This window comes from Hippocampus guttulatus, chromosome 5 (genome assembly GCF_054856545.1).
Source record: "Hippocampus guttulatus isolate MCC_2025c chromosome 5, RoL_Hgut_1.0, whole genome shotgun sequence".
In the NCBI taxonomy this organism is placed as follows: Eukaryota; Metazoa; Chordata; class Actinopteri; order Syngnathiformes; family Syngnathidae; genus Hippocampus; species Hippocampus guttulatus.
The window spans coordinates 20454657-20466479 of NC_141265.1; positions in this window are offsets into that span (position 1 = coordinate 20454657).

An 11823-nucleotide genomic window follows, 5' to 3' on the forward strand; every position below is an offset into this window, starting at 1 on the left:
TGTTTGTCATTATTTTTGTCTTATTTGGGAATGGGGGGGTGGGAATCATTTTTTGCTGATTAAAAAAATATATATATCATCAGCCGTTAATCATACCATCAATCAGTCAGGCCCTAATAAATGCCAGCGGTACGTATCCAGATGTGAATGTGCACAAAAGGCAGCAGGAATGATACAGGATGAGATGTGGCAACTGTACAGAGGAATGAACGTAAGTGTCAAAACAAATGCTGGCTCCTCACCAAACCACTGAATGTGCGCTTCAATGGTCCCGTGCCACACCCCTGGACAAAGTTTCTTGGAAAAGCGCTGAGGTCATTGTGGTGTGATCGCGCTGACAAACAAAGCGTCTGAGAGGTGGTAACATGTTTGGAGATGATGTTTACAACAGAGCACTTGTGGTGTTTCATTGAAGATCGCGAGTTTGATAAAGAGTTTTATTTTTAACGCTCTCCCTCCTCCTCTGCCTTGCGAAGCGAGGAAAAAGCCAGGAAACGTTGTTGACTTGAGGGGCTTTTCTGTTTAGCGTGGCGTACAGTCGTACCGGTTCCTCTCCGGGAGGATTTCCTTCTCGCGTGTCCTGGACTGTGTATAAATATTGGAAGAGAACACCCTGTAAGACAAGGCATTGTTCACAAATAACTCTCTAAATGGCTGCACGGATGGTGTGACTGGGCCGGGCTCAGCCCCCCCCCCCCCCCCCCCTTTTGACCAAACGGTTAAGATTACTGGAAGGAAATCAGCCCCACACACACACACACACATATATATATATACATATATATGTGTGTGTGTGTGTGTGTATATATATATATGTGTGTGTGTATACAGTATATATATATACATATATATATATATCTTTATGTATGTATATATATCATGTATGTATATAAGAAGCTGTTTTTTTTAACATAGAACTTAAGATCGGCGCGCATAATGATGACTTCAGTTCCACTGATAAGGTTTATTTATCCCACGCGATCCCGTTGAAATAAATGAAGAAAAGACAAAGGCCACGAAAGCCCATTAATTTCCCTCCACAGACGCTCGACTTCTTATGGACGGGAGGAGCACAATCGGGGGAAACTGGTGCCATACACAGGAAATGTTTTTGTTATGGTCACAAAAAAAAAAACAGGCTTTGGCAGCCGGCTCGCCCTCCACTCAATGGGGATTGACGGCCATTTGTAATCGGCGTCCTGAAGGATGTCGGAGGGGCAACTGGAAAACAAAACAATACGCCACTAAGGATGTCGAAAAAGCTCCTGTTGTGCAGGGCAGGTGTGACAGGTTTCCCTTTTTGAGATCACACAGGCAACATCCTGCGAGGTGGAGACAATTTCGTTCATTCAGTTGCACATTTGATCATATGTAAAATGACTTGACGACTTCAGGAATACAGCCAATCCTCGTTCGGAATAAAGTCCAACGCATCCCTTCTGACAAATCATTTTGGAAACAACTTCTCATCGAGGAAATAAATACTCGACAATTGCTAAGTAAGCCACAAGTCACATTATGCATTCCTTGCAGAGGATAAAGAATCCTTGACTGTGGGTATAGTATGGCGTGTGCTGCTTCACCGCTTGGGCCATATTTTGGTAGATGAATTTTCCAGTTTAATCACACACTTATCCACTCTCTCGCCAAATTTAATTTTGCTGGGAGATTTTAATATTCACATGGACAACCCCGACCTGCCACTCACAAGAGACTTCACATCCTACCTGGAGAGCCTCGCGATACACTGTCTTACTGACTTCCCCACCCACATCAAAGGCCACACATTGGACTTGGTTTGCTGCTCTGGCTTCTCCCCCTCCAAGCCCACTGCTGATGTTTTTCCTGAAACCGATCATTTCCTCCTCACTTTTAACATCGTACTCCGTCTCTCTACAATCAAAACCTCCCGCCTCATTTCTTTTCGTAATACCAAAAATATCAACATTGACACCTTCTGCTCCATTATCGACTGTTCCCCGCCCCCAGACGCCCTTTCAAACCCGGATGACCTCACCGCTCACTACAATGCCTGCCTCACAAATATTCTAAATTCTCTCGCCCCCCTGAAGACCAGGACTGCTTCATTCTCTGCATCTGCCCCCTGGTTTACACCCGCTCTTAGATCATTGAAATCAAAAAACCGCCAACTTGAGCGACTCTATAAGAAAACCGGTCTCACCATCCATAAGGACATGTACACTACCCATATCACTAAATACAAGGACCAAATTGCACAAACCAAATCCAGCTACTACTCCGGCCTCATCCTCTCCAACGAAGGAAATTCAAGAACTCTCTTCTCCGTCATGAACAAAATCCTCCGGCCACCAAACTCTCTCCCCCTCCACCTGTACTCCACAGCAACCTGCAACTCCATAATGGAACACTTCAATCACAAAATCCTTAAGATCCATCACCAACTCCATCAAAACCTGCCTGCTCCCCCCCCATCTGAACCTTCTTCTCCTTGTCATCTCTTCTCCAGTTTTGTTCCACCAACGACTGCTGAATTATCCAACCTCATACTCAAATCCAAGCCCACCACTTGCCAGCTTGATCCCCTCCCTTCATCCCTTGTTAAATCCTGCCTTCCTTCTGTGCTTCCTCTCATATCTGCTATTATCCACTCCTCACTCTCTTCTGGTATTGTCCCATCACTCCTCAAAACTGCTGCTATCACCCCCACACTGAAAAAACATGGCTCTGACCCCAACAACTTTGATAACCTCCGCCCCATCTCCAACCTTCCATTTATCTCGAAAATCCTTGAAAAAACTGTTGCTGCTCAACTCCACTCCCACCTGTCCCTTCACTCTCTCTATGAACCCTTTCAGTCCGGTTTCCGCCCCCGCCACAGCACAGAGACTGCCCAAATCCGTATTGTAAATGATCTCCTCATAGCATCTGATTCTGGTTTAGTCTCCATCCTCATCCTCTTAGACTTGAGCGCTGCCTTTGACACAATCTCTCACCCTATCCTCCTCAATAGACTCTCCTCCATTGGTCTCTCCCACACTCCCCTCAGTTGGTTCCACTCCTACCTCACTGGCCGCACTCAGTTTGTCCAGCTCAAATCCTTCACCTCAAAGCCCTCCCCAGTCACCACAGGTGTACCACAGGGATCTGTCCTAGGTCCCCTTCTCTTCATCATCTACCTCCTGCCTCTTGGCCATATCCTCCGCAAATTTAATATCCACTTTCACTGCTTTGCTGATGACACCCAGCTCTACCTCTCCTGCAAGCCAAACTCCATACTCCCACCCCCCTCCCTCACCTCTTGCCTCTCCGAACTCAAAACATGGTTCACAACAAACTTTCTTAAATTAAATACTAATAAAACTGAAGTCCTCCTTCTTGGCACCAAATCCACTTTATCCAAAGTAAACAGTTTTTCCTTCAACATTGACAGCTCCCTAGTGTCCCCCTCCCCCCAGGTTAAGAGTCTGGGTGTCATCCTGGATAGCATGCTCACCTTCCACTCACATATCAACACCATCACCCGCACTGCTTATTTCCACCTCCGCAATATTACCAGACTTCGCCCTTCCCTCACCCCCCGCACCACTGCTATTCTTGTCCACAGTCTTGTCACATCCCGCCTTGATTACTGCAACGCTCTCCTCTTCGGCCTACCTCAAAAGTCCCTTCATAAAATCCAGCTGGTTCAAAACGCCTCTGCTCGCATCATCACAAAAACATCTTCCCAGCAGCACATCACCCCCGTTCTCCAACAGCTTCACTGGCTCCCTGTTCAACATCGCATCAATTACAAACTGCTTCTATATACATATATGGCCATCCACAACCTGGCCCCTCCTTACCTATCCGACCTTCTCCAGGTGCATATCCCCTCTCGCTCCCTCAGATCCTCGTCCTCCCTCCGCCTGTCAGTGCCCCCTGCCCGACTGAGCACCATGGGAGCCAGAGCCTTCAGTCACGCTGCTCCAAAGCTCTGGAACAACCTACCTCCGGACCTCCAAAACTGCACACCTCTTTCCACTTTCAAGTCCCGTCTAAAAACACACCTGTTCAGGATTGCCTACAACACATAGCTCTTCCATTTCCTATGTTTTTATGATTTTATGATTTTATGTCCTGTTTTTATATAATATCTCGTTTACTAATTTTTACATTGTATTTTCTTATTGTCTGTACAGTGTCCTTGGGTGGCATGAAAGGCGCTTTTAAATAAAATGCATTATTATTAGATTAGTGCCTGTGTGCTCGGCGTAAAACGTCGTTTTTGTGCCAACGCAAGTCTAGTCTACCATATTTGGGCCCGTGTTGTGCATCTCTGGGTGTTCCGGTGCTCGGAGTTGCCTCACCCCCGACGCGTCCCACAAATTAGTAGCAGAAAGTCACTTGTGGCGTATCGTTATTTTTGTGGCTCACATCTAAAAAAAAAAATTCTTAATTCGGTCACCCTTAATATCAAGTCGTATTAAAAATCTGCGATAATAGCAGGGCACCATGGTGTATATATTTCTCATATCTTCTCTTTAACCATCACTTAATGAGGCACCCCCACCCCCAATAAAAAAAAAAAAAAAGAAGCCAAAGAAAAAGCTAAACTCGCACGCAGTTGGTTGATGCTCACTGACATGAACTCACGGGAGAGCCTCGAATAGAGCGAAGCAAATTGGCAGGCGGTTGGCTTTGTAATGGTGCACAATGCTCTGCTGTTGTGTAACTCCGTGCAAAACCTGCGGTTGCGCTCAGGTCACCACGGACAGTCTTTAATACAAAAGGGGGGGGGCAAACTCCAGGTTTTAGCTTTATTTTCTCTGCCATTGTGACACGGCGCTTTTTTAACATCTTAAATGAACACGTTAAAACAATGAGCCGCCAGATCCGCTTACAAAACCTGGGGGGGAGGTTGAATGCTGGGAAATGAACCACACCTACACAGGACAAAACAATCCTATGGCGGTCCCATCATTTGAACAGCCTTTGAGAAAATAAACTGCACGGGCTTGACCTTGAAACTCAGACATACATCCTTTTTATCCCAAAGATCCTTGTTGGAGGATAGTGGTTCCCAAACCGTATGGTCGTGATGGTGGTGTGTGTGTGTGTGTGTGTGTGTGCGTATGTGTGTGTGTGCGTGTGTGTGGTCATACTTGGGTTAAAAAGAAAAAAACCTCCAATACCAAGACACTGATACCATCACCAGCTAGGTAGAGTTGGAGATATTTAAAGATCGATGACAACACTTTGACTGAAACGTGTTACTGGCTGCATTTCAGTGAGATGTGTAGTAAGACTTAAAACTTGCAGTTGGATGTTAAAATACCAGCCATAAAAAACGTCAAAAGCATGTCACGGGCATGTTTGTACGACACTTTCATTTATGAGCAAAACTGCATGTTTCCCTTGAAAAGTCTCAAATTTGATTTTCCGCTGTCAATCCTTAAATTCAACGAATTAGCTCCACATTCTTGGACTTGTAGCACGAGTTCTTCCTCAGCCGCCTTTCTCTCCCGGGAAACCAGGAATTAGCCCTGCTGGCTAAATCTCGCTGTACTGTATCATGAATGGCCGACCGGCACGCATCTATCACCTTCAATAAAAAGACCCTGGAGCTCCCCCCACACCCTGACAACCTGGCTTGTATATCAGCTACCTCCCCCCCACCTCGCCTTACACGGCTTGTCTCAGGGGCATTTGCAAAGCACCATGACTTAATGTGTGGTTGGTACCAGGCTCCACTGTAGTACGCCTCCACTGTGGGATTTAATGGTGGATAATGTAAAGTAGACAGGAGCTGTGCATAAACTGTAGACAAAATGGATGCGTGGCAGTTGATACAAGAGGATACGGTTTGCACAATGTCAATCGCCCATGCAGCACCATTTACAAACAGTGTTCTACACACACTCTAAGAATAATTTGAATGATAGAACACACAGTAGATTTTTGACTCTCATTAGATTAGACAGATAACAGTTGAGTAATTATCATGATAACCTGTTGGTGCGATACTCAAAGTGTATCCACGAAGGAGCACTCCTTATATTCAAACAAGAACTTCATTTGCCTCAATTCAAACACACGTGTTATTTATCCTTGGTGTGTTGTTTGACAAAGACAAAATTGTAGTTTGAAGGCTGAGGCGACCTCGTGCTGACATGACTCAGTGTTTGCAAGCTGCCTGTTTTGTTTGTCTAATCCCGAAAAAGTGCTTTCCATTCGTCCGTGCAGCCAAATGAGAAGATGTGTCAGAAAAGTTCCTGGACTGGCGTTACAAAATATGTTTCACGCCAAACTGCAAATTATAAGTGTTCCTCTTCAATGGAATCGCCTGATTATGATTGTAACTGTGTAACTGTGACCTCAGCAAACACATTTTTTCGCGCGCGCACACGCACACGCACACACACACACACACACACACACACACACACACACACACACACACACACACACACACACACACACACACAACTAAATACCAGCTCCAGCTGAAAGTCATCTCAAACCAATAGGAATGTGAACAAAAGCACGATCAAAATACCAGAATAAATTCAGCCTCCGACTATTCTAATGAGTGGCTAGGTAGTTGCCAATGAGCAAAAAAAGCTAAGCTAAATCATCCAAAGTCATTTGTTCACAAAACGTTGTTGAAAACCAGCTCCGGCTGAGCGTTCAATCAATGCCAACTAAAACAGCACCAAAATTAAATGGGTCTGTGGCTCTCAAGCGAGCAGCTAGGTAGCTTTCAGCTAGGTAGCTTTCAGCTAGCATGAGAAGCTAATGTAGCAGCCTAAAGTCGTTGGTCCGCAAAAAGTCACTGAAAACCAGCTTCAACTGAAAGACCTATCAACCAGCAGGAATGGAAATAAAAATCAGACCTAAATAAAATCAGCATGTGGCTTTCTAGCTAGTTGCTGAGGTGCCATTGCCAGCGAGTAGGCACCATTTGGCCGATTCAGTCGATATTGTCTGTCTTTCTCATGAATGGACATTTTGTGGTGAGGTCAAAATTCGCCGCCAAACCCTAAAGGGTGGACTTGCCGGAAACAAGGACTGGGATTCATAAACCCTTATTCCAAAAAAATCATTTACCCGCTGTGGGATAAAGTCGCCTTGCTGTGCAGTGTGTGAATTGTGTCGGGGATACAGTGAGTAACCCTGATGCAATAAACCAAAATTCACCAATTAATGGACACTCCATCTCTCAAAATTAGAAAATTTAGAAAGTGATTGATTATTTATTTGTGGTTTGTTTTATAAAACGTGCATCGTGGCAGCTGACAAGCATTTTTAGGCACCTTTCTCATTTTCTAAATTGGATTAAATAGCAACCAATAATGACATTGGTCTATTTTTTTTTTTTGCTGCCTATTGAAAATGGAACGAAGAAATTATCCACGAATTGTTCACTGTACTGACGTGCAAAATGTTGCGCCGGCGTAAAAGAAAAGGCGTCAGTGTTGCTCTGCCGAGCAAACACAAAAGAATGTGCTTGAACCGTTTTACCCTTTTCTTCCAGACAAATTACTCCAACTGTTATTCTTCCCCCCACCCCGAAGATTCTTTTCTGCATTGCTCTTGTTTGAACAGATGCCGACCCCCCCCCCCCTCCTCCCCATCCTCTGGAGGACAATGAGGTAACCCTCAGTGACATGAAGAGTTCAGCGCTCAGTCGGTTTCTTTCCAAGAGAGAGACACATCAAACGCCGCCCCATGTGTCACTTCCTGCGCCAAAACTAAATGGAGGACGTTAATTTAAGAATGGCCCTTATGCAAGAGACCGCGACCGCACTCACCTTTTGAATGTTTACTTTAAACGGGATGTATGTGGGGAAAGAAAATCATACTTTGCATATTAGAAATTCCCATTAAAACTTTACAAAGGCAAACAACCAAATATTTGTGAATGTTAATTATTTTTTTGTAGTTTATTCCTATTTGTAAGTTCTTCTATTTTTTTCTAATAATACGATTTTTTTTTTTTGCCTGATAATTTGTATTTAGCTAATTTTTCTTATTTTCGTCTTTTTTTTTAAAAACATACAAATATTTTGCTATTTGTTCTATTTGTGTATTCTAATATTTGGACAAAGATGTTTGTATTTTTCTCTGGCAATGATTTTAAACTTTTTTTAAACAAGTATGATTATCTCCCGCGACCCTAGTGAGGATCAAGCGGTTCGGAAAATGAATGAATGAATGAATGATTATCTCAATCCGGGGTAATTTTTTATGCATTTGTATATTTTGTCCTAATTCATATTCATGTACATAATTTTGTCTTTTTTTTCCTCATATCTGTGTATTTTTCTGTATTTTATGCATTCTTTTTTAAATTAAGTAACATTTTCAGCATTATGGCTTGTTAGCTTATATTTGCGTGCCTAATGTTTTGACTTAAGGTCTCGAAGAATCGCCACGATGGGCCTTATTTGACAGCCTTTCTTGTTCCTCTACAAAGTCATGGGGCGTCAATTGGCCCTGGAGTTTGGACGTGGCTATTTCACCGAACGCCGCGTTGAAGTCAACTTGCTATTTCTTGAAGCATCTCATGTGCGAGGTTTCTATTTGTTCTGAGAATGAAGCTGAGATGAGCAGCTGGTGTTGTCTGTAAATAAGCTTTGCTGTTGGCCTCTCGCAAGTGTCCAGTGTCCCGTTTCCTCCTCGCAGGCAGACAAAATATTCCAAGTTCCACATTGCAAAGGGCTCTCGTAAAATCCCACCCATGTCTCCCTTGACCTAAAAACTCCAGCCAGTGGTCATGTTAACTAAACAATATCAAATAAACAACAATAACTGATTTTGAAAAAACAGTCATCGGGGAAAAAATATGTAATATACTTAAATGTAAAATAACATTTGATCCAATCAATCGATGGAATAATTGACAGAATAATTGATTCTAAAAATATTCGATCGTGACAGCCCTAGTTCAGACTGTGACACGGAATTTTGAGCTAGATTCCGTGAAGTCTGCTTGTGCCTTTTTCACAGAACCCAGCAAAGGTGGGACATCCGCACAAGTGTGTGACTGTTCAAACAGCACCATGCAAAAAAAAAAAGTTTGAAAATATTTGATTTTTAATGTATTTTTGTTGTGATTTTTTAATGTTTTACATTTAAATGTGAATTTCTGAGAACACAGCAAAGGTGGGATATCTTCACAATTGTGGCCTTGATCACGGCAACCCGACATCCTTGAGTAGATGACCTCGGTGTCGGCGTTTGGCGTGAGTGATATTTGCTTTCGACACGAGTGAGTGTCAAACGTGATACTTCTGTCCCGATTTTGCTTACAAACACTCCGCCTCTGTTACAGCTCAGTGGGTGGAAAACTGCTGCGTCCATCGTGTAATACGTTTTTCCGCCTTTTTTGATGTTGCTATCTGTGCAGACAGCAGCAGCATGTGAAAAGGTGGCAAAATGTCAGCTTTTAAAAATGAATGTTCTGTGGTGAGGAGAAGAAAAATCACAGATTACAAAAGGCGCACTGTTATTCTGAAAACTGAAGCAGCTGCTCGACGTCCGTCGGGAGTCTTCCTGATTTCCACCTTCCGGGCGTTTTGGGAGATCAGGACAGTTGGCATCGGTGTTATCACTTAATGTCAACCAAAATAAAAATTGAACCAGTTGTACTTTGGCCAGTATAGTTCTGCTGAAAAAACGTTTCCTGCCTCTGCACCCAAAATTTAACTGCTTGTACTTTGACCTGTGTCACATCCTTGACATCAACAGAGTCATGCAAACAAACAACCATGACAAAGAACGAAAATAAAAACCAAAATTAAAAAATGGTTTCCCTGAGTCCCAAATAAATTGAAAAGGTTTCACCTTGGCTGGCGTCACATCCTTCCACAAACCGTCACTCAAGTCATGCGTAATCACGAACAACAAGTGATGAGAACATAGTGTCAACCAAAATTATCATGCCAACCAAAATGGGAACAAACAAAAAAATTCCCGGATGCGCACGTAAATTTAACTGGGTGTACCTTGGCTGGTGTCGCATCCTTCCACTATACATCACGAAAGTCCTGTTAAATCGCCAACGGCAATGAAAATATCCAGTCAATGAAAATCATAATAGCCACATTTCAATTCAGACCTTTTTTTTGTCATACCGAGTGAAGCGCTTGAGTCAACTATTTACGATGTGAAGTGATCTATTCCGATGTCCCATTTGCATGCGCCGCTGCATTCGTCCCAAGGGCCGTTTTACAGCGGAGTGACGCGCATATCGATGTAAACATCACGTGGTTTATCTCGATGGCAGTTGTCAGTTTAGCAGAGTAGTTGCGACAACAGCGTGATAAAAACAAGGTAGGAGTCATTTCAAACAAGCTCTCCCACTCTCACCTAAATACGACTAATCCGTTCAAAAAAATTCATCCTACCTCATTAACAAATAACACATATCAACAAAATTCTTATTGCAGAAACAGAATTCTATTTCATGGATGTTAATTGGTATTTTTATTTTTTGTATGTGTGCTTTGAACTCTGGGCTCCAGAAATTGACTCGAGTGTGCTGACCTGACCTCAGAAGCTGACTGGGTTTGTACTCCATGAGAAGTTCTACAATGTTTTTAGGACCTAAGTCATCAATGATGTATCGACCAGAAACATCATTTTAAAATTGATTCTACAGCTGATTGGAGCAACTCCGATTCAAGCCCAGACATCACTCACTCGGCCTCGCCCCTTTCCAGGAACTCTCCAGTATGTACAATAATTACACTTTATTAAACTTGGATGTCGTTAAATTCTCTTCATTATGTTTTCATACACTACAGTGATATATTTCTTTTTTTATCTCATGGCACTTGAATCTGCAAAATTAATTTCATAATTGCAGAAGTAAATTGATTTAGGGAATGAAGCTTTTAAGTCTGGGTACCAGTATACTTCATTTCCCCTCAAAATGTTACTGAAATACTGCCAACTCTTGAACAAAAAGTGAAAATAATGTCAACAGAAATATTAATTTCATCTGAATTGGGCGCTCGTCACTGCAGTTCAAATACAGCCTAATAAATGTACAGTACATTATTTACTGGAAAAACAAACGTTTAATATTATAGTTTGTGCATTACAATTGTACGTGTATTAATCAAACTGCAGCCCCCTCCCCCCAATCAATTAGCAACGGATGCCTGCTCGTTCGCATCCCTGCCGCTCAACAACACGCTCACTGCCGGATACTTGGGCGCCCGCTCGCCTTTAAATATCAACCCCGCCCCGAAATCAGTCGATCAAATTCGACATCGTGCCCACCAGCTTCTAACCAATCAGCGAGCGTAGGGTCGGATGTCGAGACGGTGGTCCGGGCGAGCGTTGACCAATGGTAGGCCGAGTTTGACGCAAGCGCGAAAAGGGAGAGGAAAGGGGCGGGGGCGAGGGTCAGGGTGATGGTTGCGTGACGTCACGATAGTTTGCCACTCGAAATGTAACATTTTTTTCAAGTACGTGGCACAAAAGCAGCATTTTAAGAATTTGTATAAACGAAAACGTTTGAAACCCACTCTCCAAAACAAACCTGTTAAAGTCACGTGACGCTACGACGTTGAATGTCACCAGCACTGCGCCGCTTCCACTCACAGATGCTAAAACTAACGGACTCATGAATGATTTAAAAAAGCTATACAGGAAGTGGTTAAAAGTTGCCTAATAGAGCACAGTAAAAGGATTAAAGATTGGGGGTGCCATATAGTTGCAGTGAAGCCTGTAGTGAGACGCCAGTGAAAGACAAATAGCATGCCTTTTAAATAGTGTGTGCTGTGTGGGGGTGTGTGCGTGTTTTTTTTTTTTTTTTACTACGCGACGCCCCGCCCGGCTCAGCCTCCCAAA